Source organism: Pseudophryne corroboree, chromosome 1 (assembly GCF_028390025.1).
Source record: "Pseudophryne corroboree isolate aPseCor3 chromosome 1, aPseCor3.hap2, whole genome shotgun sequence".
Taxonomy (NCBI): Eukaryota; Metazoa; Chordata; class Amphibia; order Anura; family Myobatrachidae; genus Pseudophryne; species Pseudophryne corroboree.
This window is the reverse complement of record NC_086444.1, coordinates 866838394-866861338: the sequence shown is the minus strand read 5'-3', so window position 1 is coordinate 866861338 and position 22945 is coordinate 866838394. Positions and strand designations below refer to the sequence as shown.

Below are 22945 nucleotides of genomic sequence, written 5' to 3'. Positions count from 1 at the left end.
GTTAGAAGTAGAAAAGCTCTAGCATAAACCACAAAGCTCATCTACAGCAACACCACACTGGATACACCCAATCTCATCTGATCTTGGAAGCTAAGCAGTGTTTTGGCCTGGTTAGTACTTAGGTGGGAGACCACCTGGGTATACAAGGTGCTGTAGGTATTTTAATAATGCCAACACCGTTCTGTTGATGCATTACATTTTCAAACTTATTTATTTATGTACCAGTAGTTAGAAGTAGAAAAGCTCCAACAGAAAAAACAAAGCTTATCTACAGCCACACCACACTGGATACGCCCAATCTCATCTGATCTTGGAAACTAAGCAGTGTTGGGCCTGGTTAGTACTTGGATGGGAGACCACCTGGGAATATAAGGTGCTGTAGGTATTTTTATACTGCCAACACCGTTCTGTTGATGCATTCCATTTTCAAACTTATTCATTTATGTACCAGTAGTTAGTAGTAGATAAGCTCTAACAGAAACCACAAAGCTCATCTACAGCCACACCACACTGGATACGCCCAATCTCATCTGATCTTGGAAGCTAAACAGTGTTGGGCTTGGTTAGTATTTGGATGGGAGATCACCTGGGGAAACAAGGTGTCGTAGATTTTTTCATACTGCCAACACCGTTCTGTTGATGCATTCCCTTTTCAAACTTATTCATTTATGTACAAGTAGTTAGAAGTAGATAAGCTCTAACAGAAACCACAAAGCTCATCTACAGCCACACCACACTGGATACGCGCAATCTCATCTGATCTTGGAAGCTAAGCAGTGTTGGGCATGGTAAGTACTTGGATAGGAGACCACCTGGGAATACAAAGTGCTTTAGGTATTTTTATACTGCCAACACCATTCTATTGATGCATTCCATTTTCAAACTTATTCTTTTATGTACCAGTAGTTAGAAGTAGAAAAACTCTTACAGAAACCACAAAGATCATCTACAGCCACACCACACTGGATATGCCCAATCTCATCTGATCTTGGAAGCTAAGCAGTGTTGGGCATGGTAAGTACTTGGATAGGAGACCACCTGGGAATACAAAGTGCTTTTGGTATTTTTATGCTGCCAACACCGTTCTGTTGATGCATTCCATTTTCAACTTATTCATTTATGTACCAGTAGTTTGAAGTAGAAAAGCTTTAACAGAAACTGTAATGCTCATCTACAGTCACACCACACTAGATATGCCCAATATCATCTGATCTTGGAAGCTAAGCAGTGTTGGGCCTGGTTAGTACTTGGATGGAAGTCCACCTGGCATTACAAGGTGCTGTAGATGTTTTTAAACTGCCAACACCGTTCTGTTGATGCATTCCATTGCAAATCTTTTTCAATTATGTACCAGTAGTGAGAAGTAGACAATCTCTAACAGAAACCACAAAGATCCTGTACAGCCACACCACACTGGATATGCCCAATCTCATCTAGTTTTGGAAGATAAGCAATGTTGGGCCTGGTTAGTTCTTGGATGGGAGACCACCTGGGAATACAAGGTGCTGTAGGTATTTTTATACTGCCAACACCGTTCTGTTAATGCAATCCATTTTCAAACTTATTCATTTATGTACCAGTAGGTAGAAGTAGAAAAGCTCCAACAGAAAAATCAATCCTCATCTAGAGCCACACCGCACTGGATATGCCCAATCTCATCTGATCTTGGAAGCTAAGGCCTGTTGGGCCTGGTTAGTACTTGGATGGGAGACCACCTGGGAATACAAGGTGTTGTAGGTATTTTTATACTGCCAACACCGTTCTATTGATGCATTCCATTTTCAAACTTATTCATTTATGTACCAGTAGTTATAAGTAGAAAAGCTCTTACAGAAACCACAAAGCTGATCTACAGCCACACCACACTGGTTGCTTACAAACTCATCTAATCTTGGAAACTAAGCAGTGTAGTCCTGGTTAGTACTTGGATTTGAAACCACCTTGGAATACAAGGTACTGTAGGTATTTTTATATTGCAACACCATTCTGTTGATGCATTCCATTTTCAAACTTATTCATTTATGTACCAGTAGTTAGAAGTAGATAAGCTCTAACAGAAACCACAAAGCTCATCTACAGCCACACCACACTGGATACGCCCAATCTCATCTGATATTGGAAACTAAACAGTGTTGGGCTTGGTTAGTATTTGGATGGGAGATCACCTGGGGAAACAAGGTGGTGTAGATATTTTCATACTGCCAACACCGTTCTGTTGATGCATTCCATTTTCAAACTTATTAATTTATGTACAAGTAGTTAGAAGTAGATAAGCTCTAACAGAAACCACAAAGCTCATCTACAGCCACACGACACTGGATATGCCCAATCTCATCTGATCTTGGAAGCTAAGCAGTGTTGGGTCTGGTTAGTACTTGGATAGGAGGCCACCTGAGAATACAAGGTGATTTTGGTATTTTAATACTGCCAACACCGTTCTGTTGATGCATTCCATTTTTAAACTTATTCATTTATATACCAGTAGTTTGAAGTAGAAAAGCTCTAACAGAAACCATAACCCTCATCTACAGCCACACCACACTAGATATGCCCATTCTCATCTGATCTTGGAAGCTAAGAAGTGTTGGTCATGGTTAGTATTTGGATGGGAGACCACCTGGCAATACAAGGTGCTGTGGGTATTTTTATACTGCCAACACCGTTCTGTTGATGCATTCCATTTTCAAACTTATACATTTATGTACCAGTAGTTAGAAGTAGAAAAGCTCTAGCATAAACCACAAAGCTCATCTACAGCAACACCACACTGGATACACCCAATCTCATCTGATCTTGGAAGCTAAGCAGTGTTTTGGCCTGGTTAGTACTTAGGTGGGAGACCACCTGGGTATACAAGGTGCTGTAGGTATTTTAATACTGCCAACACCGTTCTGTTGATGCATTACATTTTCAAACTTATTTATTTATGTACCAGTAGTTAGAAGTAGAAAAGCTCCAACAGAAAAAAACAAAGCTTATCTACAGCCACACCACACTGGATACGCCCAATCTCATCTGATATTGGAAGCTAAACAGTGTTGGGCTTGGTTAGTATTTGGATGGGGATCACCTGGGGAAACAAGGTGTTGTAGATATTTTCATACTGCCAACACCGTTCTGTTGATGCATTCCCTTTTCAAACTTATTAATTTATGTACAAGTAGTTAGAAGTAGATAAGCTCTAACAGAAACCACAAAGCTCATCTACAGCCACACCACACTGGATACGCCCAATCTCATCTGATCTTGGAAGCTAAACAGTGTTGGGCTTGGTTAGTATTTGGATGGGAGATCACCTGGGGAAACAAGGTGTTGTAGATATTTTCATACTGCCAACACCGTTCTGTTGATGCATTCCCTTTTCAAACTTATTCATTTATGTACAAGTAGTTAGAAGTAGATAAGCTCTAACAGAAACCACAAAGCTCATCTACAGCCACACCACACAGGATACGCCCAATCTCATCTGATCTTGGAAGCTAAGCAGTGTTGGGCATGGTAAGTACTTGGATAGAAGACCACCTGGGAATACAAAGTGCTTTAGGTATTTTTATACTGCCAACACCATTCTATTGATGCATTCCATTTTCAAACTTATTCATTTATGTACCAGTAGTTAGAAGCAGAAAAGCTCTTACAGAAACCACAAAGCTCATCTACAGCCACACCACACTGTATGCTCCCAATCTCATCTAATCTTGGAAGCTAAGCAGTGTTGGGCCTGGTTAGTGCTTGGATGGGAGACCACCTGGGGAAACAACGTGCTGTCGATATTTTCATACTACCAACACAATTCTTTTGATGCATTCCATTTTAAAACAAATTCATTTATGTACAAGTAGTTAGAAGTAGATAAGCTCTAACAGAAACCATAAAACTCATCTACAGCCACACCACACGGGATACGCCCAATCTCATCTCATCTTGGAAGCTAAGCAGTGTTGGGTCTGGTTAGTACTTGGATAGGAGGCCACCTGAGAATACAAGGTGCTTTTGGTATTTTAATACTGCCAACACCGTTCTGTTGATGCATTCCATTTTCAAATTTATTCATTTATGTACCAGTAGTTAGAAGTAGAAAAGCCCAACAGAAAAAAACAAAGCTCATCTATAGCCACACCACACTGGATACGCCCAATCTCATCTGCTCTTGGAAGCTAAGCAGTGTTGGGACTGATTAGTACTTGGATGGGAGACCACCTGGGAATACAAGGTGCTGTAGGTATTTTTATACTGCCAACACCGTTCTGTTGATGCATTCCATTTTCAAACTTATTCATTTATGTACCAGTAGTTAGAGGTAGAACAGATCCAACAGAAAAAACAAAGCTCATTTACAGCCACACCACACTGGATACGCCCAATCTCATCTGATCTTGGAAGCTAAGCAGTGTTGGGCCTGGTTAGTACTTGGATGGGAGACCACCTGGGAATACAAGGTGCTGTAGGCATTTTTATACTGCCAACACCGTTCTGTTGATGCATTCCATTTTCAAACTTATTCATTTATGTACCAGTAGTTAGAAGTAGAAAAGCCCAACAGAAAAAAACAAAGCTCATCTATAGCCACACCACACTGAATATGCCCAATCTCATCTGATTTTGGAAGCTAAGCAGTGTTGGTCCTGGTTAGTACTTGGATGGGAGACCACCTGGGAATACAAGGTACTGTAGATATTTTTATACTGCCAACACCGTTCAGTTGATGCATTCCATTTTCAAACTTATTCATTTATGTACCAGTAGAAGGAAGTAGAAAAGCTCTAACAGAAACCACAAAGATCATCTACAGCCACACCACACTGGATACGCCCAATCTCATCTGATCTTGGAAGCTAAGCAGTATTGGGCCTGGTTAGTCCTTGGATAGGAGGCCACCTGAGAATAAAAGGTGCTGTAGGTATTTTCATACTGCCAACACCGTTCTGTTGATGCATTCCATTGTAAATCTTTTTCAATTATGTACCAGTAGTGAGAAGTAGACAATCTCTAACAGAAACCACAAAGATCATGTACAGCCACACCACACTGGATATGCCCAATCTCGTCTAGTTTTGGAAGATAAGCAATGTTGGGCCTGGTTAGTACTTGGATAGGAGACCACCTGGGAATACAAGGTGCTGTATGTATTTTTATACTGCCAACACGGTTCTGTTGATGCATTCCATTTTCAAACTTATTCATTTATGTACCAGTAGGTAGAAGTAGAAAAGCTCCAACAGAAAAATCAATCCTCAACTACAGCCACAACGCACTGGATACACCCAATCTCATCTGATCTTGGAAGCTAAGGCCTGTTGGGCCTGGTTAGTACTTGGATGGGAAACCATCTGGGAATACAAGGTGTTGTTGGTATTTTTATACTGCCAACACCGTTCTATTGATGCATTCCATTTTCAAACTTATTCATTTATGTACCAGTAGTTATAAGTAGAAAAGCTCTTACAGAAACCACAAAGCTGATCTACAGCCACACCACACTGGTTGCTCACAAACTCATCTAATCTTGGAAACTAAGCAGTGTAGTCCTGGTTAGTACTTGGATGGGAGACCACCTTGGAATACAAGGTGCTGTAGGTATTTTTATATTGACAACACCATTCTGTTGATGCATTCCATTTTCAAACTTATTCATTTATGTACCAGTAGTTAGAAGTAGTTAAGCTCTAACAGAAAAAACAAAGCTCATCTACAGCCACACCACACTGGATACGCCCAATCTCATCTGATATTGGAAGCTAAACAGTGTTGGGCTTGGTTAGTATTTGGATGGGAGATCACCTGGGGAAACAAGGTGTTGTAGATATTTTCATACTGCCAATACCGTTCTGTTGATGCATTCCCTTTTCAAACTTATTCATTTATGTACAAGTAGTTAGAAGTAGATAAGCTCTAACAGAAACCACAAAGCTCATCTACAGCCACACCACACTGGATACGCCCAATCTCATCTGATCTTGGAAGCTAAACAGTGTTGGGCTTGGTTAGTATTTGGATGGGAGATCACCTGGGGAAACAAGGTGTTGTAGATATTTTCATACTACCAACACAATTCTTTTGATGCATTCCATTTTCAACCAAATTCATTTATGTACCAGTAGTTAGAAGTAGAAAAGCTCCAACAGAAAAACCAAAGCTCATCTACAGCCACACCACACTGGATACGCCCAATCTCATCTGATCCTGGACGCTAAGCAGTGTTGGACCTGGTTCGTACTTGGATGGGAGACCACCTGGGAATACAAGGTGCTGTAGGTATTTTTATACTGCGAACACCAGTCTGTTGATGCATTACATTTTCAAATTTATTCATTTATGTACCAGTAGTTAGAAGTAGAAAAGCTCCAACAGAAAACACAAAGATCATCTACAGCCACACCACACTGGATACGCCCAATCTCATCTGATCTTGGAAGCTAAGCAGTGTTGGGTCTGGTTAGTACTTGGATGGGAAACCACCTGGGAATACAAGCTGCTGTAGGTATTTTTATACTACCAATATCGTTCTAATGATGCATTCCATTTTCAAACGTATTCATTTATGTACCAGTATTTAGAAGTAAAAAAAGCTCCAACAGAAAAAACAAAGCTCATCTACAGCCACACCACACTGGATACGCCCAATCTCATCTGATCTTAGAAGCTAAGCAGTGTTGGTCCTGGTTAGTACTTGGATGGGAGACCACCTGGGAATACAAGGTGCTGTAGGTATTTTTATACTGCCAACACCGTTCTGTTGATGCATTCCATTTTCAAACTTATTCATTTATGTACCAGTAGTTAGAAGTAGAAAAGCTCCAACAGAAACCACGAAGCTCATCTACAGCCACACCAAACTGGATATGCCGAATCTCATCTGATCTTGGAAGCTAGGCAGTGTTGGGCCTGGTTAGTACTTGGATAAGAGACCACCTGGGAATACAAGGTGCTGTAGGTACTTTTATACAGCCAACACCGTTCTGTTGATGTATTCCATTTTCAAACGTATTCATTTATGTACCAGTAGTAAGAAGTAGAAAGCTCCAACAGAAAAAACAAAGCTCATTAACAGCCACAATACACTGTATACGCCCAATCTCATCTGATCTAGGAAAATAAGTAGTGTTGGGCCTGGTTAGTACTTGGATGGGAGACCACCTGGGAATACAAGGTGCTGTAGGTATTTTAATAATGCCAACACCGTTCTGTTGATGCATTACATTTTCAAACTTATTTATTTATGTACCAGTAGTTAGAAGTAGAAATGCTCCAACAGAAAAAACAAAGCTTATCTACAGCCACACCACACTGGATACGCCCAATCTCATCTGATCTTGGAAACTAAGCAGTGTTGGGCCTGGTTAGTACTTGGATGGGAGACCACCTGGGAATACAAGGTGCTGTAGGTATTTTTATACTGCCAACACCGTTCTGTTGATGCATTTCATTTTCAAACGTATTCATTTATGTACCAGTATTTAGAAGTAGAAAAGCTCTAGCATAAACCACAAAGCTCATCTACAGCGACACCACACTGGATACACCCAATCTCATCTGATCTTGGAAGCTAAGCGGTGTTGGGCCTGGTTAGTACTTAGGTGGGAGACCACCTGGGTATACAAGGTGCTGTAGGTATATTTATACTGCCAACACCGCTCTGTTGATGCATTCCATTTTCAAACTTATTCATTTATGTACCAGTAGTTAGACGTAGAAAAGCTCTAACAGAAACTGTAATGCTCATCTACAGTCACACCACATTAGATATGCCCAATCTCATCTGATCTTGGAAGCTAAGCAGTGTTGGGCCTGGTTAGTACTTGGATGGGAGACCACCTGGCATTACAAGGTGCTGTAGAAATTTTTAAACTGCCAACATCGTTCTGTTGATGCATTCCATTGTAAATCTTTTTCAATTATGTACCAGTAGTTAGAAGTAGACAATCTCTAACAGAAACCACAAAGATCATCTACAGCCACACCACAGTGGATATGCCCAATCTCGTCTAGTTTTGGAAGATAAGCAATGTTGGGCCTGGTTAGTACTTGGATGGTAGACCACCTGGGAATACAAGGTGCTGTAGGTATTTTTATACTGCCAACACCATTCTGTTGATGCATTCCATTTTCAACCTTATTCATTTATGTACCAGTAGTTAGAAGTAGAAAAGCTCCAACAGAAAAATCAATCCTCATCTACAGCCACACCGCACTGGATACGCCCAATCTCATCTGATCTTGAAAGCTAAGGCCTGTTGGGCCTGGTTAGTACTTGGATGGGAGACAGCCTGGGAATACAAGGTGCTGTAGGTATTTTTATACTGCCAACACCGTTCTATTGATGCATTCCATTTTCAAACTTATTTATTTATGTACCAGTAGTTAGAAGTAGAAAAGCTCTTACAGAAACCACAAAGCTGATCTACAGCCACACCACACTGGTTGCTCACAAACTCATCTAATCTTGGAAACTAAGCAGTGTAGTCCTGGTTAGTACTTGGATGGGAGACCACCTTGGAATACAAGGTGCTGTAGGTATTTTTATATTGCCAACACCGTTCTGTTGATGCATTCCATTTTCAAACTTATTCATTTATGTACCAGTAGTTAGAAGTAGAAAAGCTTCAACAGAAAAATCAAAGCTCATCTACAGCCACACCACACTGGATACGCCCAATCTCATCTGATCCTGGACGCTAAGCAGTGTTGGACCTGGTTCGTACTTGGATGGGAGACCACCTGGGAATACAAGGTGCTGTAGGTATTTTTATACTGCGAACACCATTCTGTTGATGCATTCCATTTTCAAACTTATTCATTTATGTACCAGTATTTAGAAGTAAAAAAAGCTCCAACAGAAAAAACAAAGCTCATCTACAGCCACACCACACTGGATACGCCCAATCTCATCTGATCTTAGAAGCTAAGCAGTGTTGGTCCTGGTTAGTACTTGGATGGGAGACCACCTGGGAATACAAGGTGCTGTAGGTATTTTTATACAGCCAACACCGTTCTGTTGATGCATTCCATTTTCAAACTTATTCATTTATGTACCAGTAGTTAGAAGTAGAAAAGCTCCAACAGAAACCACAAAGCTCATCTACAGCCACACCAAACTGGATATGCCCAATCTCATCTGATCTTGGAAGCTAGGCAGTGTAGTCCTGGTTAGTACTTGGATGGGAGACCACCTGGGAATACAAGGTGCTGTAGGTATTTTTATACTGCCAACACCGTTCTGTTGATGCATTCCATTTTCAAACTTATTCATTTATGTACCAGTAGTTAGAAGTAGAAAAGCTCCAACAGAAACCACGAAGCTCATCTACAGCCACACCAAACTGGATATGCCCAATCTCATCTGATCTTGGAAGCTAGGCAGTGTAGTCCTGGTTAGTACTTGGATGGGAGACCACCTGGGAATACAAGGTGCTGTAGGTATTTTTATACTGCCAACACCGTTCTGTTGATGCATTCCATTTTCAAACTTATTCATTAATGTACCAGTAGTTAGAAGTAGAAAAGCTCCAACAGAAAAATCAAAGCTCATCTACAGCCACACCACACTGGATACGCCCAATCTCATCTGATCCTGGACGCTAAGCAGTGTTGGACCTGGTTCGTACTTGGATGGGAGACCACCTGGGAATACAAGGTGCTGTAGGTATTTTTATACTGCGAACACCAGTCTGTTGATGCATTACATTTTCAAATTTATTCATTTATGTACCAGTAGTTAGAAGTAGAAAAGCTCCAACAGAAAACACAAAGATCATCTACAGCCACACCACACTGGATACGCCCAATCTCATCTGATCTTGGAAGCTAAGCAGTGTTGGGTCTGGTTAGTACTTGGATGGGAAACCACCTGGGAATACAAGCTGCTTGTCAGGAATCGACTTACCGCTGTTATGTCTGTCCGCCGGAGCGGACTCCGTCCGGGGTCACTGCATGTTGCTGTCACCTGTCGCCCTGCTCGTGGATACCATCTCAGGCCTGGGAGCGCCCCTGGAGTCAACGGGCGTGTGGGCGCGCCGCGTCCCAGCCGGGCCGCGTCATGGGCGCCGCCATGACAGTTTTCCCCAGTGTAACTGCGGCAGCCAATCCGGAGCTTGGCCGCACCTCCTCGTCTCACTCCAGCCAATACCTGCCGGTCAGGGGGTATATCAGGAGCTGCAGGGTGAGTCAGAGGTTGTCCTGAACTTTGTGTCACTCCTGCGACCCGTGTGTCTGGACCTGTACTCCTGTTCCTCCGTGTTCCTGGATATTCTCCTGATCCTCCGTGTTCCTGGATAATCTTCTGTACCTGTTACTTCCGTGGAACTACAAGTACCAGCACCAGCAATACCTTTCTGGCTTCACACCTTCTACACCTGCAGTGTGCTCCAGCCTACAGCAGTAGAGACTCCCTCTCCAGGTGCATTCCGTCATCTCACCTGTGATTCAGCCTGCATGCTGATTGTGCACTTCCAACAGCACAGTGAACATTACCATCTAGTCTCCTGCATTTCTACCAGGTTTGCTACCATTATTCCACCTCTGCTGGCTCCACGTTTTAATTACTCTGGTTCCATTTCTGCATTACAAACTCTGCCATAGACTTTCAGTTTCAAACCACATTATATCATTGCCATTACCATTGCCGTTACCATTGTCATTTCCATTGCATTCGTTTGTTTTACTTTCTGCTGCATTATTATCTGGACTTTCTGTTATTAATAAATCTACATTGTGCACATGCGCAGAAACCCAATACTGCCTCCTCACTTCATTCCACCTACCTCCACTGACCCACTAGCGCCCCCTCCGGGGACACAAACTAAACCGACTCTGACAGTAAGTTCAGGACCGATGGACTCGGACGGTGGTCAGAGTGTGGGGTCAGGGGCCTTACAAAACCTGGTCTCCCGTTTGGATGGACAAGAGGCTGTGCAGCAGCAGATATTCCAGTTTCTGCAAGGGATGTCCTCCCGGATTGATACGTTACAACAATCTCTGCTAAGTGCGCCTGCACCTCCAGTTCCTGTTACCTCTGCACATGCAAGTGTAGGGGGTTCTTCTTCTCTGGCTACATCTGCTCCTGTATCTCGTTTGCACCTGCCTGTGCCTAGCAGGTATGATGGCAGTCCGAAGTTATGCCGTGGGTTCCTCAACCAGTGTGAAGTCCAGTTTGAACTTTTACCTCATAATTTTCCCACGCCAAGATCCAAGGTTGCTTATATCATTTCACTGCTCTCTGGATCAGCCCTGAGCTGGGTGTCTCCTCTATGGGAACGTGCCGACCCGTTGATGAACAACTATGCTGAGTTTGTTTCCATCTTCAGACGCATCTTCGATGAACCGGGTCGTGCAACATCAGCCTCCGCAGATCTTCTCCAGCTCCGTCAAGGGACTCGCAGTATGGGCCAATACGTCATCCAGTTCCAGACGCTAGCCGCAGAGATCCAGTGGAATAACCAAGCCTTGGTAGCAGCCTTCTGGCATGGACTCTCGGAGAGGATAAAAGATGAACTGGCAACCCGTGATATCCCTGTGCAATTACCAGAATTAATCTCCCTATGTATCAAGTTGGACTCTCGCATCCGCGAACGCAATAGTGAGCGTGCTCGTGCTGAGTGTCGCAAACCAAGAATGGTTTCTCCTGTACAGTTTCAGCCTCCACCTTCTGACGAGCCTATGCAAATTAATAGGTCCCGCTTAACCTCTGAGGAGCGGTCAAGGAGACTTCGTGAGAGACTGTGTCTGTATTGTGCTGCAGTAGGTCACCAAATAAATTCTTGTCCAGTGCGTTCGGGAAACGCCAGATCCTGACTTGTAGGGGAGGAGTCAAGTTGGGATCTTTCAAGCAAGCTCCTTCAACCCAAGATTTCATTCTCCCTGTGACCTTAGAGACGGCGGCTGGACTCCAATCTGCAACTGCGTTGGTAGACTGTGGTGCAGCGGGGAATTTCATCACTCAAGCTGCGGTAGACAAGTTTCATCTGCCGGTCTATGAACTTCCATATCCAGTCTACATCACGGCAGTTGATGGTAGTCGTATTTCTAAGGGGTATATCACTCAACAAACCCGGCCAGTGATACTGGGGGTTGGGTTCCTGCATTCTGAGTTAATAAAATTTCTAGTTATTCCTCAGGCAACTCAGGAGATTGTGTTAGGTATGCCCTGGCTCCAGCTACATAACCCACAGATTGATTGGGCTACCTTACAACTAACTGCTTGGGGTTCACATTGCCGTCAGTCCTGTTTAGCCCAAGTTGTTCCTGTCAAGACTTCTGAAATCAAGACCCAGTCTACTCTTCCTATGGCCTATCAAGATTTCGCTGACGTCTTCAGCGAGAAGGCCGCTGATGTCCTGCCGCCCCATAGAGAGTGGGATTGCCCCATCGATCTCATTCCTGGCAAAAAACCACCTAGGGGGCGCACCTACCCGTTATCTGTTCCTGAAACCGAAGCGATGAGCGAATACATCAAAGAAAACCTACAGAAAGGATTCATCCGTCCCTCATCATCACCTGCTGGGGCAGGTTTCTTTTTTGTTAAAAAGAAAGATGGAGGACTACGTCCATGTATTGACTACCGGGGACTTAATGATATTACCGTTAAGAACAGCTACCCGTTACCTCTTATTACCGAGTTATTTGATAGAGTCAAAGGAGCCCGCATCTTCACCAAGTTAGATCTCCGCGGTGCCTATAATCTCATCAGAATCCGCAGCGGTGACGAATGGAAGACAGCTTTCAATACTCGGGATGGCCATTACGAGTACCTGGTAATGCCATTCGGGTTGAGCAATGCTCCAGCAGTGTTTCAACACTTTGTTAATGAAATTTTCCGTGACGTTCTATACAAGTATCTCGTTGTTTACCTGGACGATATCCTCATCTTCTCTCAAGACCTCCCTTCTCATCATCTCCAAGTCCGTGAAGTCCTCCGACGTCTTCGTGAGAATTGTCTTTACGGCAAATTATCTAAGTGTACCTTTGAGGTTACCTCCATACCCTTCCTGGGGTATATAATCTCTGGATCGGATCTCCAGATGGACCCAGCAAAATTGGAAGCTATTGCCAATTGGTCCATTCCGAACACTCTCAAGTCCATTCAACGATTCCTGGGCTTTGCCAATTATTATAGGAAATTCATCCGAGGCTTTTCAACTCTCATTGCTCCTATTACTAGCTTAACTCGGAAAGGGGCAGATCATTCCAACTGGTCAGAAGATGCCCTGGCTGCGTTTCAAAAAATCAAGATGGCTTTTGTTACCGCTCCAGTTTTGTTACAGCCCGATATTAATAAGCCATTCGAGTTGGAGGTGGATGCTTCCACAGTAGGAGTGGGAGCTGTTCTCTCTCAGATGGGAGCTGACGGGAAGATTCATCCCTGTGGATTCTTTTCCCATAAGTTTCTTCCTGCAGAAGTTAATTATTCCATCGGAGATCAAGAGCTTCTGGCGATTAAACTGGCCCTTGAGGAATGGAGGTATCTCCTGGAAGGGGCGAAGTTTCCATTTAATATCTATACGGATCATAAAAACCTGCTCTACTTGAAGGCAGCTCAGTGCCTTAATCCTCGCCAGTCCCGATGGGCTATGTTCTTCTCCCGTTTTAAATTCAAGCTCCATTTCCGCCCAGGTTCTCAGAATACCAAAGCAGATGCCTTGTCTCGATCCATGGAATCTGAGGACGAGATATCCGATCCAGTACCACGCTCCATCCTGGATCCTGTTGCTTTTGCCTCTTCACAAGTTTCTCCAGCCCCGCCTCCTGGTAAGACTTTTGTTGCTCCTGAACTCCGTCCTAAGTTGTTGTCTTGGGCTCATCAGTCTAAATTTACTGGGCATCCTGGTGTCCTAAAGACTTTTAAATTTCTCTCTGAAACATACTGGTGGCCGAAGATGAAAGTCGACATCAAAGACTTTGTGGCGTCTTGCCCTAAATGTGTGCAGCACAAAACTCCTCGTCAGTCTCCAGCAGGTCAGTTACAGCCGTTATCCATTCCCAGCCGTCCTTGGTCACATCTGTCTATGGATTTCATCTCTGACCTTCCCTCCTCCCAAGGATTCAATACCATCTGGGTAGTGGTCGACAGATTTACCAAAATGGCTCATTTTGTTCCACTCCAAGGACTTCCTTCCGCTCCAAAACTGGCTCAAATCTTCCTACGGGAGATTTTCCGTTTACATGGACTACCCACTGAAATAATATCTGACCGTGGAGTTCAGTTTGTGGCAAGGTTTTGGAGAGCTCTCTGTTCTGCCATGCAGGTCCATCTCAAGTTCTCGTCAGCGTATCATCCTCAGACGAATGGGCAGACAGAGAGGGTAAACCAGGAGTTGGAAACTTTCCTGAGACTGTACATATCATCTTCCCAAGATGACTGGGTAGATTTGCTCCCGTGTGCTGAATTCGCTCACAATTTCCGCTACCACACAGCTACTGAAACTACTCCGTTCTTCGCTGTTTATGGGCAGCATCCACGAGTTCCTGATTTTCAAGACCTTCCTAGCATCGATGTTCCTGCTGCCTCTACTGTCCTCAGTCAGTTCTCAACAATCTGGAGGAAGATTCATACTTCACTCAAAAAGGCTTCTGCCCGGTACAAATTCTTTGCCGACCGCAAGAGACGTGCAGTTCCCAGCTTGAAACCTGGGGATAAAGTCTGGCTGTCAACCCGGAATCTTCGTCTTAAAGTGCCTTCGATGAAGTTTGCACCACGCTTCATTGGTCCTTTCTCCATTGAAAGAGTTCTAAATCCTGTGGCTTACAAGCTCAAGTTACCCTCTTCATTGCGTATTCCTAATGCTTTCCATGTCTCTCTCCTCAGACCATTAGTCCTAAATCGCTTCCAAAGCGCTCTTCCAGCTGGCCCCAGCATTCCAACTCAGCGGGGCATAGAGTTCGAGATAGAGAAGATCCTGGACTCCCGTCACCGGTATGGTCGTCTGCAATATCTCATCGACTGGTCCGGCTATGGTCCTGAGGAGAGGAGTTGGGTGAACTCTGCTGATGTCCACGCTCCCAGGTTGGTCCGTGTTTTCCACAGGTCTCATCCTTCCAAGCCACGTGGGTGTTCGGTGCCCACCCATAAGGGAGGGGGTACTGTCAGGAATCGACTTACCGCTGTTATGTCTGTCCGCCGGAGCGGACTCCGTCCGGGGTCACTGCATGTTGCTGTCACCTGTCGCCCTGCTCGTGGATACCATCTCAGGCCTGGAAGCGCCCCTGGAGTCAACGGGCGTGTGGGCGCGCCGCGTCCCAGCCGTGCCGCGTCATGGGCGCCGCCATGACAGTTTTCCCCAGTGTAACTGCGGCAGCCAATACGGAGCTTGGCCGCACCTCCTCGTCTCACTCCAGCCAATACCTGCCGGTCAGGGGGTATATCAGGAGCTGCAGGGTGAGTCAGAGGTTGTCCTGAACTTTGTGTCACTCCTGCGACCCGTGTGTCTGGACCTGTACTCCTGTTCCTCCGTGTTCCTGGATATTCTCCTGATCCTCCGTGTTCCTGGATAATCTTCTGTACCTGTTACTTCCGTGGAACTACAAGTACCAGCACCAGCAATACCTTTCTGGCTTCACACCTTCTACACCTGCAGTGTGCTCCAGCCTACAGCAGTAGAGACTCCCTCTCCAGGTGCATTCCGTCATCTCACCTGTGATTCAGCCTGCATGCTGATTGTGCACTTCCAACAGCACAGTGAACATTACCATCTAGTCTCCTGCATTTCTACCAGGTTTGCTACCATTATTCCACCTCTGCTGGCTCCACGTTTTAATTACTCTGGTTCCATTTCTGCATTACAAACTCTGCCATAGACTTTCAGTTTCAAACCACATTATATCATTGCCATTACCATTGCCGTTACCATTGTAATTTCCATTGCATTCGTTTGTTTTACTTTCTGCTGCATTATTATCTGGACTTTCTGTTATTAATAAATCTACATTGTGCACATGCGCAGAAACCCAATACTGCCTCCTCACTTCATTCCACCTACCTCCACTGACCCACTAGCGCCCCCTCCGGGGACACAAACTAAACCGACTCTGACACTGCTGTAGGTATTTTTATACTACCAATATCGTTCTAATGATGCATTCCATTTTCAAACGTATTTATTTATGTACCAGTATTTAGAAGTAAAATAAGATCCAACAGAAAAAACAAAGCTCATCTACAGCCACACCACACTGGATACGCCCAATCTCATCTGATCTTAGAAGCTAAGCAGTGTTGGTCCTGGTTAGTACTTGGATGGGAGACCACCTGGGAATACAAGGTGCTGTAGGTATTTTTATACTGCCAACACCGTTCTGTTGATGCATTCCATTTTCAAACTTATTCATTTATGTACCAGTAGTTAGAAGTAGAAAAGCTCCAACAGAAACCACAAAGCTCATCTACAGCCACACCAAACTGGATATGCCCAATCTCATCTGATCTTGGAAGCTAGGCAGTGTAGTCCTGGTTAGTACTTGGATGGGAGACCACCTGGGATTTTTATACTGGTTAGTACTTGGATAGGAGACAACCTGGGAAAACTAGGTGCTGTAGGTATTTTTATACAGCCAACACCGTTCTGTTGATGTATTCCATTTTCAAACGTATTCATTTATGTACGAGTAGTAAGAAGTAGAAAAGCTCCAACAGAAAAAACAAAGCTCATCTACAGCCACATTACACTGTATTCGCCCAATCTCATCTGATCTTGGAAAATAAGCAGAGTTAGGGCTGGTTAGTACTTGGATGGGAGACCACCTGGGAATACAAGGTGCTGTAGGTATTTTAATAATGCCAACACCGTTCTGTTGATGCATTACATTTTCAAACTTATTTATTTATGTACCAATAGTTAGAAGAAGAAAAGCTCCAACAGAAAAAACAAAGCTTATCTACAGCCACACCACACTGGATACGCCCAATCTCATCTGCTCTTGGAAGCTAAGCAGTGTTGGGCCTGGTTAGTACTTGGATGGGAGACCACCTGGGAATACAAGGTGCTGTAGGTATTTTTATACTGCCAACACCGTTCTGTTGATGCATTCCATTTTTAAACTTATTCATTTATGTACCAGTAGTTAGAGGTAGAACAGATCCAACAGAAAAAACAAAGCTCATTTACAGCCACACCACACTGGATACGCCCAATCTCATCTGATCTTGGAAGCTAAGCAGTGTTGGGCCTGGTTAGTACTTGGATGGGAGACCAACCGGGGAATACAAGGTGCTGTAGGTATTTTTATACTGCCAACACCATTCTGTTGATGCATTCCATTTTCAAACTTATTCATTTATGTACCAGTAGTTAGAAGTAGAAAAGCTCTAGCATAAACCACAAAGCTCATCTACAGCAACACCACACTGGATACACCCAATCTCATCTGATCTTGGAAGCTAAGCAGTGTTTTGGCCTGGTTAGTACTTAGGTGGGAGACCACCTGGGTATACAAGGTGCTGTAGGTATTTTAATAATGCCAACACCGTTCTGTTGATGCATTACATTTTCAAACTTATTTATTTATGTACCAGTAGTTAGAAGTAGAAAAGCTCCAACAGAAAAAACAAAGCTTATCTACAGCCACACCACACTGGATACGCCCAATCTCATCTGATCTTGGAAACTAAGCAGTGTTGGGCCTGGTTAGTACTTGGATGGGAGACCACCTGGGAATATAAGGTGCTGTAGGTATTTTTATACTGCCAACACCGTTCTGTTGATGCATTCCATTTTCAAACTTATTCATTTATGTACCAGTAGTTAGTAGTAGATAAGCTCTAACAGAAACCACAAAGCTCATCTACAGCCACACCACACTGGATACGCCCAATCTCATCTGATCTTGGAAGCTAAACAGTGTTGGGCTTGGTTAGTATTTGGATGGGAGATCACCTGGGGAAACAAGGTGTCGTAGATTTTTTCATACTGCCAACACCGTTCTGTTGATGCATTCCCTTTTCAAACTTATTCATTTATGTACAAGTAGTTAGAAGTAGATAAGCTCTAACAGAAACCACAAAGCTCATCTACAGCCACACCACACTGGATACGCGCAATCTCATCTGATCTTGGAAGCTAAGCAGTGTTGGGCATGGTAAGTACTTGGATAGGAGACCACCTGGGAATACAAAGTGCTTTAGGTATTTTTATACTGCCAACACCATTCTATTGATGCATTCCATTTTCAAACTTATTCTTTTATGTACCAGTAGTTAGAAGTAGAAAAACTCTTACAGAAACCACAAAGATCATCTACAGCCACACCACACTGGATATGCCCAATCTCATCTGATCTTGGAAGCTAAGCAGTGTTGGGCATGGTAAGTACTTGGATAGGAGACCACCTGGGAATACAAAGTGCTTTTGGTATTTTTATGCTGCCAACACCGTTCTGTTGATGCATTCCATTTTCAACTTATTCATTTATGTACCAGTAGTTTGAAGTAGAAAAGCTTTAACAGAAACTGTAATGCTCATCTACAGTCACACCACACTAGATATGCCCAATATCATCTGATCTTGGAAGCTAAGCAGTGTTGGGCCTGGTTAGTACTTGGATGGAAGTCCACCTGGCATTACAAGGTGCTGTAGATGTTTTTAAACTGCCAACACCGTTCTGTTGATGCATTCCATTGCAAATCTTTTTCAATTATGTACCAGTAGTGAGAAGTAGACAATCTCTAACAGAAACCACAAAGATCCTGTACAGCCACACCACACTGGATATGCCCAATCTCATCTAGTTTTGGAAGATAAGCAATGTTGGGCCTGGTTAGTTCTTGGATGGGAGACCACCTGGGAATACAAGGTGCTGTAGGTATTTTTATACTGCCAACACCGTTCTGTTAATGCAATCCATTTTCAAACTTATTCATTTATGTACCAGTAGTTAGAAGTAGAAAAGCTCCAACAGAAAAACCAAAGCTCATCTTCAGCCACACCACACTGGATATGCCCAATCTCATCTGATCTTGGAAGCTAAGCAGTGTTGGGCCTGGTTAGTACTTGGATGGGAGACCACCTGGGAATACAAGGTGCTGTAGGTATTTTTATACTGCCAACACCGTTCTGTTGATGCATTCCATTTATGTACCAGTAGGCAGAAGTAGAAAAGCTCCAACAGAAAAATCAATCCTCATCTACAGCCACACCGCACTGGATACGCCCAATCTCATCTAATCTTGGAAGCTAAGGCCTGTTGGGCCTGGTTAGTACTTGGATGGGAGACCACCTGGGAATACAAGGTGTTGTAGGTATTTTTATACTGCCAACACCGTTCTATTGATGCATTCCATTTTCAAACTTATTCATTTATGTACCAGTAGTTATAAGTAGAAAAGCTCTTACAGAAACCACAAAGCTGATCTACAGCCACACCACACTGGTTGCTCACAAACTCATCTAATCTTGGAAACTAAGCAGTGTTGGTCCTGGTTAGTACTTGGATGGGAGACCACCTTGGAATACATGGTGCTGTAGGTATTTTTATATTGCCAACACCATTCTGTTGATGAATTCCATTTTCAAACTTATTCATTTATGTACCAGTAGTTAGAAGTAGATAAGCTCTAACAGAAACCACAAAGCTCATCTACAGCCACACCACACTGGATGCGCCCAATCTCATCTGATATTGGAAGCTAAACAGTGTTGGGCTTGGTTAGTATTTGGATGGGAGATCACCTGGGGAAACAAGGTGTTGTAGATATTTTCATACTGCCAACACCGTTCTGTTGATGCATTCCCTTTTCAAACTTATTCATTTATGTACAAGTAGTTAGAAGTAGATAAGCTCTAACAGAAACCACAAAGCTCATCTACAGCCACACCACACTGGATACGCCCAATCTCATCTGATCTTGGAAGCTAAACAGTGTTGGGCTTGGTTAGTATTTGGATGGGAGATCACCTGGGGAAACAAGGTGTTGTAGATATTTCCATACTGCCAACACCGTTCTGTTGATGCATTCCCTTTTCAAACTTATTCATTTATGTACAAGTAGTTAGAAGTAGATAAGCTCTAACAGAAACCACAAAGCTCATCTACAGCCACACGACACTGGATACGCCCAATCTCATCTGATCTTGGAAGCTGAACAGTGTTGGGCGTGGTTAGTGCTTGGATGGGAGACCACCTGGGGAAACAACGTGCTGTAGATATTTTCATACTACCAACACAATTCTTTTGATGCATTCCATTTTCAAACAAATTCATTTATGTACAAGTAGTTAGAAGTAGATAAGCTCTAACAGAAACCACAAAACTCATCTACAGCCACACCACACTGGATACGCCCAATCTCATCTCATCTTGGAAGCTAAGCAGTGTTGGGTCTGGTTAGTACTTGGATGGGAGGCCACCTGAGAATACAAGGTGCTTTTGGTATTTTAATACTGCCAACACCGTTCTGTTGATGCATTCCATTTTCAAACTTATTCATTTATGTACCAGTAGTTTGAAGTAGAAAAGCTCTAACAGAAACCGTAACTCTCATCTACAGCCACACCACACTAGATATGCCCATTCTCATCTGATCTTAGAAGCTAAGAAGTGTTGGTCATGGTTAGTATTTGGATGGGAGACCACCTGGCAATACAAGGTGCTGTGGGTATTTTTATACTGCCAACACCGTTCTGTTGATGCATTCCATTTTCAAACTTATACATTTATGTACCAGTAGTTAGAAGTAGAAAAGCTCTAGCATAAACCACAAAGCTCATCTACAGCAACACCACACTGGATACACCCAATCTCATCTGATCTTGGAAGCTAAGCAGTGTTTTGGCCTGGTTAGTCCTTAGGTGGCAGACCACCTGGGTATACACGGTGCTGTAGGTATTTTAATAATGCCAACACCGTTCTGTTGATGCATTACATTTTCAAACTTATTTATTTATGTACCAGTAGTTAGAAGTAGAAAAGCTCCAACAGAAAAAACAAAGCTTATCTACAGCCACACCACACTGGATACGCCCAATCTCATCTGATCTTGGAAACTTAGCAGTGTTGGGCCTGGTTAGTACTTGGATGGGAGACCACCTGGGAATACAAGGTGCTGTAGGTATTTTAATACTGCCAAAACCGTTCTGTTGATGCATTCCATTTTCAAACTTATTCATTTATGTACCAGTAGTTAGTAGTAGATAAGCTCTAACAGAAACCACAAAGCTCATCTATAGCCACACCACACTGGATACGCCCAATCTCATCTGATATTGGAAGCTAAACAGTGTTGGGCTTGGTTAGTATTTGGATGGGGATCACCTGGGGAAACAAGGTGTTGTTGATATTTTCATACTGCCAACACCGTTCTGTTGATGCATTCCCTTTTCAAACTTATTAATTTATGTACAAGTAGTTAGAAGTAGATAAGCTCTAACAGAAACCACAAAGCTCATCTACAGCCACACCACACTGGATACGCCCAATCTTATCTGATCTTGGAAGCTAAACAGTGTTGGGCTTGGTTAGAATTTGGATGGGAGATCACCTGGGGAAACAAGGTGTTGTAGATATTTTCATACTGCCAACACCGTTCTGTTGATGCATTCCCTTTTCAAACTTATTCATTTATGTACAAGTAGTTAGAAGTAGATAAGCTCTAACAGAAACCACAAAGCTCATCTACAGCCACACCACACTGGATATGCCCAATCTCATATGATCTTGGAAGCTAAGCAGTGTTGGGCATGGTAAGTACTTGGATAGGAGACCACCTGGGAATACAAAGTGCTTTTGGTAATTTTATGCTGCCAACACGGTTCTGTTGATGCATTCCATTTTCAAACTTATTCATTTATGTACCAGTAGTTTGAAGTAGAAAAGCTCTAACAGAAACTGTAATGCTCATCTACAGTCACACCACACTAGATATGCCCAATATCATCTGATCTTGGAAGCTAGGCAGTGTTGGGCCTGGTTAGTACTTGGATGGGAGACCACCTGGCATTACAAGGTGCTGTAGATGTTTTTAAACTGCCAACACCGTTCTGTTGATGCATTCCATTGTAAATATTTTTCAATTATGTACCAGTAGTGAGAAGTAGACAATCTCTAACAGAAACCACAAAGATCATGTACAGCCACACCACACTGGATATGCCCTATCTCGTCTAGTTTTGGAAGATAAGCAATGTTGGGCCTGGTTAGTACTTGGATGGGAGACCACCTGGGAATACAAGGTGCTGTAGGTATTTTTATACTGCCAACACCGTTCTGTTAATGCAATCCATTTTCAAACTTATTCATTTATGTTTCAGTAGTTAGAAGTAGAAAAGCTCCAACAGAAAAATCAAAGCTCATCTTCAACCACACCACACTGGATATGCCCAATCTCAGCTGATCTTGGAAGCTAAGCAGTGTTGGGCCTGGTTAGTACTTGGATGGGAGACCACCTGGGAATACAAGGTGCTGTAGGTATTTTTATACTGCCAACACCGTTCTGTTGATGCATTCCATTTTCAAACTTATTCATTTATGTACCAGTAGGTAGAAGTAGAAAAGCTCCAACAGAAAAATCAATCCTCATCTACAGCCACACCACACTGGATGCGCCCAATCTCCTCTGATCTTGGAAACTAAGCAGTGTTGGGCCTGGTTAGTACTTGGATGGGAGACCACCTGGGAATACAAGGTGCTGTAGGCATTTTAATACTGCCAAAACCGTTCTGTTGATGCATTCCATTTTCAAACTTATTCATTTATGTACCAGTAGTTAGTAGTAGATAAGCTCTAACAGAAACCACTAAGCTCATCTATAGCCACACCACACTGGATACGCCCAATCTCATCTGATATTGGAAGCTAAACAGTGTTGGGCTTGGTTAGTATTTGGATGGGGATCACCTGGGGAAACAAGGTGTTGTGGATATTTTCATACTGCCAACACCGTTCTGTTGATGCATTCCCTTTTCAAACTTATTAATTTATGTACAAGTAGTTAGAAGTAGATAAGCTCTAACAGAAACCACAA

The 22945-nt window shown here is 43.3% G+C and overlaps 7 non-coding genes and 64 pseudogenes across 7 annotated transcripts; all 71 read left to right on the top strand.

Annotated features, from left to right (window-relative positions):
* The first annotated feature begins 39 nt into the window (after positions 1-39).
* Positions 40-159, top strand: LOC134934106 (5S ribosomal RNA; annotated as a pseudogene).
* A 107-nt stretch (positions 160-266) lies between these two features.
* Positions 267-385, top strand: LOC134936075 (5S ribosomal RNA). The gene has a single exon (XR_010180450.1). It is a non-coding gene; the product is annotated as a 5S ribosomal RNA (ribosomal RNA).
* A 107-nt stretch (positions 386-492) lies between these two features.
* On the top strand, positions 493-611 carry LOC134935442 (5S ribosomal RNA; annotated as a pseudogene).
* Positions 612-718: 107 nt separating this feature from the next.
* On the top strand, positions 719-837 carry LOC134936460 (5S ribosomal RNA; annotated as a pseudogene).
* Positions 838-944: 107 nt separating this feature from the next.
* On the top strand, positions 945-1063 carry LOC134938980 (5S ribosomal RNA; annotated as a pseudogene).
* A 106-nt stretch (positions 1064-1169) lies between these two features.
* Positions 1170-1288, top strand: LOC134951066 (5S ribosomal RNA; annotated as a pseudogene).
* Positions 1289-1395: 107 nt separating this feature from the next.
* LOC134950889 (5S ribosomal RNA) lies at positions 1396-1514 on the top strand (annotated as a pseudogene).
* Positions 1515-1621: 107 nt separating this feature from the next.
* LOC134939312 (5S ribosomal RNA) lies at positions 1622-1740 on the top strand (annotated as a pseudogene).
* A 331-nt stretch (positions 1741-2071) lies between these two features.
* LOC134948478 (5S ribosomal RNA) lies at positions 2072-2190 on the top strand (annotated as a pseudogene).
* A 107-nt stretch (positions 2191-2297) lies between these two features.
* LOC134952626 (5S ribosomal RNA) lies at positions 2298-2416 on the top strand (annotated as a pseudogene).
* Positions 2417-2523: 107 nt separating this feature from the next.
* Positions 2524-2642, top strand: LOC134947669 (5S ribosomal RNA; annotated as a pseudogene).
* A 107-nt stretch (positions 2643-2749) lies between these two features.
* LOC134934098 (5S ribosomal RNA) lies at positions 2750-2869 on the top strand (annotated as a pseudogene).
* Positions 2870-2977: 108 nt separating this feature from the next.
* LOC134947452 (5S ribosomal RNA) lies at positions 2978-3095 on the top strand (annotated as a pseudogene).
* A 107-nt stretch (positions 3096-3202) lies between these two features.
* On the top strand, positions 3203-3321 carry LOC134933364 (5S ribosomal RNA; annotated as a pseudogene).
* A 107-nt stretch (positions 3322-3428) lies between these two features.
* On the top strand, positions 3429-3547 carry LOC134941858 (5S ribosomal RNA; annotated as a pseudogene).
* Positions 3548-3654: 107 nt separating this feature from the next.
* Positions 3655-3773, top strand: LOC134943228 (5S ribosomal RNA; annotated as a pseudogene).
* Positions 3774-4106: 333 nt separating this feature from the next.
* LOC134954021 (5S ribosomal RNA) lies at positions 4107-4225 on the top strand (annotated as a pseudogene).
* A 107-nt stretch (positions 4226-4332) lies between these two features.
* LOC134932941 (5S ribosomal RNA) lies at positions 4333-4451 on the top strand. Its single transcript, XR_010179538.1, has one exon. It is a non-coding gene; the product is annotated as a 5S ribosomal RNA (ribosomal RNA).
* A 107-nt stretch (positions 4452-4558) lies between these two features.
* LOC134954309 (5S ribosomal RNA) lies at positions 4559-4677 on the top strand (annotated as a pseudogene).
* Positions 4678-4784: 107 nt separating this feature from the next.
* LOC134936383 (5S ribosomal RNA) lies at positions 4785-4903 on the top strand (annotated as a pseudogene).
* A 107-nt stretch (positions 4904-5010) lies between these two features.
* LOC134946377 (5S ribosomal RNA) lies at positions 5011-5129 on the top strand (annotated as a pseudogene).
* A 107-nt stretch (positions 5130-5236) lies between these two features.
* On the top strand, positions 5237-5355 carry LOC134948273 (5S ribosomal RNA; annotated as a pseudogene).
* Positions 5356-5462: 107 nt separating this feature from the next.
* LOC134951862 (5S ribosomal RNA) lies at positions 5463-5580 on the top strand (annotated as a pseudogene).
* Positions 5581-5687: 107 nt separating this feature from the next.
* On the top strand, positions 5688-5806 carry LOC134936965 (5S ribosomal RNA; annotated as a pseudogene).
* A 107-nt stretch (positions 5807-5913) lies between these two features.
* On the top strand, positions 5914-6032 carry LOC134933357 (5S ribosomal RNA; annotated as a pseudogene).
* A 107-nt stretch (positions 6033-6139) lies between these two features.
* LOC134957780 (5S ribosomal RNA) lies at positions 6140-6258 on the top strand (annotated as a pseudogene).
* A 107-nt stretch (positions 6259-6365) lies between these two features.
* On the top strand, positions 6366-6484 carry LOC134941427 (5S ribosomal RNA; annotated as a pseudogene).
* Positions 6485-6592: 108 nt separating this feature from the next.
* On the top strand, positions 6593-6711 carry LOC134942046 (5S ribosomal RNA; annotated as a pseudogene).
* A 107-nt stretch (positions 6712-6818) lies between these two features.
* LOC134946787 (5S ribosomal RNA) lies at positions 6819-6937 on the top strand (annotated as a pseudogene).
* A 106-nt stretch (positions 6938-7043) lies between these two features.
* LOC134947815 (5S ribosomal RNA) lies at positions 7044-7162 on the top strand (annotated as a pseudogene).
* Positions 7163-7269: 107 nt separating this feature from the next.
* Positions 7270-7388, top strand: LOC134933538 (5S ribosomal RNA). The gene has a single exon (XR_010179727.1). It is a non-coding gene; the product is annotated as a 5S ribosomal RNA (ribosomal RNA).
* A 107-nt stretch (positions 7389-7495) lies between these two features.
* On the top strand, positions 7496-7614 carry LOC134940809 (5S ribosomal RNA). Its single transcript, XR_010181411.1, has one exon. It is a non-coding gene; the product is annotated as a 5S ribosomal RNA (ribosomal RNA).
* A 107-nt stretch (positions 7615-7721) lies between these two features.
* On the top strand, positions 7722-7840 carry LOC134941493 (5S ribosomal RNA; annotated as a pseudogene).
* A 107-nt stretch (positions 7841-7947) lies between these two features.
* On the top strand, positions 7948-8066 carry LOC134942123 (5S ribosomal RNA; annotated as a pseudogene).
* Positions 8067-8173: 107 nt separating this feature from the next.
* LOC134943781 (5S ribosomal RNA) lies at positions 8174-8292 on the top strand (annotated as a pseudogene).
* Positions 8293-8399: 107 nt separating this feature from the next.
* Positions 8400-8517, top strand: LOC134951851 (5S ribosomal RNA; annotated as a pseudogene).
* Positions 8518-8624: 107 nt separating this feature from the next.
* On the top strand, positions 8625-8743 carry LOC134957735 (5S ribosomal RNA; annotated as a pseudogene).
* Positions 8744-8851: 108 nt separating this feature from the next.
* On the top strand, positions 8852-8970 carry LOC134941924 (5S ribosomal RNA; annotated as a pseudogene).
* A 107-nt stretch (positions 8971-9077) lies between these two features.
* Positions 9078-9195, top strand: LOC134939712 (5S ribosomal RNA; annotated as a pseudogene).
* A 107-nt stretch (positions 9196-9302) lies between these two features.
* LOC134939690 (5S ribosomal RNA) lies at positions 9303-9420 on the top strand (annotated as a pseudogene).
* Positions 9421-9527: 107 nt separating this feature from the next.
* LOC134957683 (5S ribosomal RNA) lies at positions 9528-9646 on the top strand (annotated as a pseudogene).
* A 107-nt stretch (positions 9647-9753) lies between these two features.
* LOC134944628 (5S ribosomal RNA) lies at positions 9754-9869 on the top strand (annotated as a pseudogene).
* Positions 9870-16146: 6277 nt separating this feature from the next.
* On the top strand, positions 16147-16265 carry LOC134941803 (5S ribosomal RNA; annotated as a pseudogene).
* Positions 16266-16638: 373 nt separating this feature from the next.
* On the top strand, positions 16639-16757 carry LOC134935957 (5S ribosomal RNA; annotated as a pseudogene).
* A 107-nt stretch (positions 16758-16864) lies between these two features.
* Positions 16865-16983, top strand: LOC134953678 (5S ribosomal RNA). Its single transcript, XR_010185709.1, has one exon. It is a non-coding gene; the product is annotated as a 5S ribosomal RNA (ribosomal RNA).
* A 107-nt stretch (positions 16984-17090) lies between these two features.
* LOC134948944 (5S ribosomal RNA) lies at positions 17091-17210 on the top strand (annotated as a pseudogene).
* Positions 17211-17317: 107 nt separating this feature from the next.
* LOC134934091 (5S ribosomal RNA) lies at positions 17318-17437 on the top strand (annotated as a pseudogene).
* A 107-nt stretch (positions 17438-17544) lies between these two features.
* LOC134936015 (5S ribosomal RNA) lies at positions 17545-17663 on the top strand. The gene has a single exon (XR_010180436.1). It is a non-coding gene; the product is annotated as a 5S ribosomal RNA (ribosomal RNA).
* Positions 17664-17770: 107 nt separating this feature from the next.
* LOC134935435 (5S ribosomal RNA) lies at positions 17771-17889 on the top strand (annotated as a pseudogene).
* A 107-nt stretch (positions 17890-17996) lies between these two features.
* LOC134936453 (5S ribosomal RNA) lies at positions 17997-18115 on the top strand (annotated as a pseudogene).
* A 107-nt stretch (positions 18116-18222) lies between these two features.
* Positions 18223-18341, top strand: LOC134938958 (5S ribosomal RNA; annotated as a pseudogene).
* Positions 18342-18447: 106 nt separating this feature from the next.
* Positions 18448-18566, top strand: LOC134951055 (5S ribosomal RNA; annotated as a pseudogene).
* Positions 18567-18673: 107 nt separating this feature from the next.
* Positions 18674-18792, top strand: LOC134950877 (5S ribosomal RNA; annotated as a pseudogene).
* Positions 18793-18899: 107 nt separating this feature from the next.
* On the top strand, positions 18900-19018 carry LOC134934277 (5S ribosomal RNA). The gene has a single exon (XR_010179781.1). It is a non-coding gene; the product is annotated as a 5S ribosomal RNA (ribosomal RNA).
* Positions 19019-19109: 91 nt separating this feature from the next.
* On the top strand, positions 19110-19228 carry LOC134938549 (5S ribosomal RNA; annotated as a pseudogene).
* A 107-nt stretch (positions 19229-19335) lies between these two features.
* Positions 19336-19454, top strand: LOC134945376 (5S ribosomal RNA; annotated as a pseudogene).
* Positions 19455-19561: 107 nt separating this feature from the next.
* On the top strand, positions 19562-19680 carry LOC134936287 (5S ribosomal RNA; annotated as a pseudogene).
* A 107-nt stretch (positions 19681-19787) lies between these two features.
* On the top strand, positions 19788-19906 carry LOC134933353 (5S ribosomal RNA; annotated as a pseudogene).
* Positions 19907-20013: 107 nt separating this feature from the next.
* Positions 20014-20132, top strand: LOC134938892 (5S ribosomal RNA; annotated as a pseudogene).
* A 107-nt stretch (positions 20133-20239) lies between these two features.
* Positions 20240-20358, top strand: LOC134944251 (5S ribosomal RNA; annotated as a pseudogene).
* Positions 20359-20465: 107 nt separating this feature from the next.
* On the top strand, positions 20466-20584 carry LOC134952161 (5S ribosomal RNA; annotated as a pseudogene).
* A 107-nt stretch (positions 20585-20691) lies between these two features.
* Positions 20692-20811, top strand: LOC134948347 (5S ribosomal RNA; annotated as a pseudogene).
* Positions 20812-20918: 107 nt separating this feature from the next.
* LOC134947508 (5S ribosomal RNA) lies at positions 20919-21037 on the top strand (annotated as a pseudogene).
* A 107-nt stretch (positions 21038-21144) lies between these two features.
* Positions 21145-21262, top strand: LOC134952117 (5S ribosomal RNA; annotated as a pseudogene).
* Positions 21263-21369: 107 nt separating this feature from the next.
* On the top strand, positions 21370-21488 carry LOC134947525 (5S ribosomal RNA; annotated as a pseudogene).
* A 107-nt stretch (positions 21489-21595) lies between these two features.
* Positions 21596-21714, top strand: LOC134943273 (5S ribosomal RNA; annotated as a pseudogene).
* A 107-nt stretch (positions 21715-21821) lies between these two features.
* Positions 21822-21940, top strand: LOC134950767 (5S ribosomal RNA; annotated as a pseudogene).
* A 107-nt stretch (positions 21941-22047) lies between these two features.
* LOC134948335 (5S ribosomal RNA) lies at positions 22048-22166 on the top strand (annotated as a pseudogene).
* A 107-nt stretch (positions 22167-22273) lies between these two features.
* Positions 22274-22392, top strand: LOC134956942 (5S ribosomal RNA; annotated as a pseudogene).
* Positions 22393-22499: 107 nt separating this feature from the next.
* LOC134947905 (5S ribosomal RNA) lies at positions 22500-22618 on the top strand (annotated as a pseudogene).
* Positions 22619-22725: 107 nt separating this feature from the next.
* Positions 22726-22843, top strand: LOC134950488 (5S ribosomal RNA; annotated as a pseudogene).
* Positions 22844-22945: the final 102 nt, after the last annotated feature.